Below are 1,429 nucleotides of genomic sequence, written 5' to 3'. Positions count from 1 at the left end.
CGAGGTGGCAAATGAGGTTCATTGACATTTCTACATGTCGATGATTGTTCGAATTCAGCTCAACAAGCTCGTAATTTTGACTTGCAAATTGTGTAGTTTTAGTTTACAGTACAGTGGGCCTATACGGTACATGGCAATCTCAGGCATTTATAGGCCTACAAATTCACAGTATTCTCTACACACTTTTCTTGTTGCAACACAATGGCTAAAGTACAATCTCGTTCCCGGTTATTCATGTTTCTAAAATGTAACTGTAATTCGTATTAAGATACAAAATATAAGTTTCATAATGGTTTAATTAATATATTCGGTATAATGAATAAACTGGTATAAAACAATATGATGTTCATTTTGATTCTTTAATTCCATAGAAATTTCACTTGATTAATACATTATTATTTGAGAGCAAACGGGCTGAGGTCACATAAGATAGCCATTTATATAGCCATATTGTAAAATTTTTGACTGCGGGCCCTTTGCTGCCCCTTGGCCCCAGCATTTGGTTCCTCGCTTCGATCTGAACACTTGTCCCCAAACATATATATCATGGACCCACACTGAAGAATTAGCCATCTAAGCGGCAATTAAATTTCCCAGGACCACAATGAAAAACATTTTTTTTAAATGATTATATCATCGTGGTTAAAGATATTTATAAATAAATAAATAACAGGAAAAAAACTAATGAGGTATATTATTACCTGTCCAGCATATAGACGGGTAAGAAAGTTAAATGATTAATCGGTTCTGTGACGATTACGAATTGATGGTATTCAAAACTTCGGACAGTAAAATGAATACAATTAATAAACAGAATATATGAGATAACAACATACATTTGAAGGGAAATTGTCCTAAGATGAGGGAAAGAGAAAGAATAAAATACAGCCAAAAAGAGAAGGTACAAACAAGATGGAAAAAAAAACTGACAGAAGTGCTTTATCGTGTAAATATAGAGGAACGAACGCATTACAAACAAATATATAACGAAACTTAACAGAAAAAGTCTAAAGGGAAAACATGATATTTTTATTATTGCATCTTATCCATGTACATTATAAGAATTTGAACATATATCTTGTGAATGGTCATTCAGTGCCGTAGCGCGTACAGCTGGCTCCATTACTGCGACGCGCCAGCCATTCGCGAGGCAATTACCGTGGTCTTTATACTATGTCCTGACGTTTATAAACGCTGATAAACTGTGCCCATGGCTAATTCAAAATGAGAAATGTTTTCATCTGTGGTTATAAATTCAAACCTATAGATTACACAGTAGTAATCTGCTATAATGAAAATGTCATGTTATTACTCTACGAATTATAGATAATAAGCAAATGTGGTTTTTATATGACTGTCATATTTATTACCGTATATGTTGACGCGAAAATACATGAACATGCATCATGTCCAACAAACATTTATAGGT

The sequence above is a fragment of the Anneissia japonica genome, unplaced genomic scaffold (genome assembly GCF_011630105.1).
Source record: "Anneissia japonica isolate Jap-2015-1 unplaced genomic scaffold, ASM1163010v1 scaffold17412_len611537_cov169, whole genome shotgun sequence".
Classification (NCBI taxonomy): domain Eukaryota; kingdom Metazoa; phylum Echinodermata; class Crinoidea; order Comatulida; family Comatulidae; genus Anneissia; species Anneissia japonica.
Note: the sequence above shows the minus strand (reverse complement) of the source record.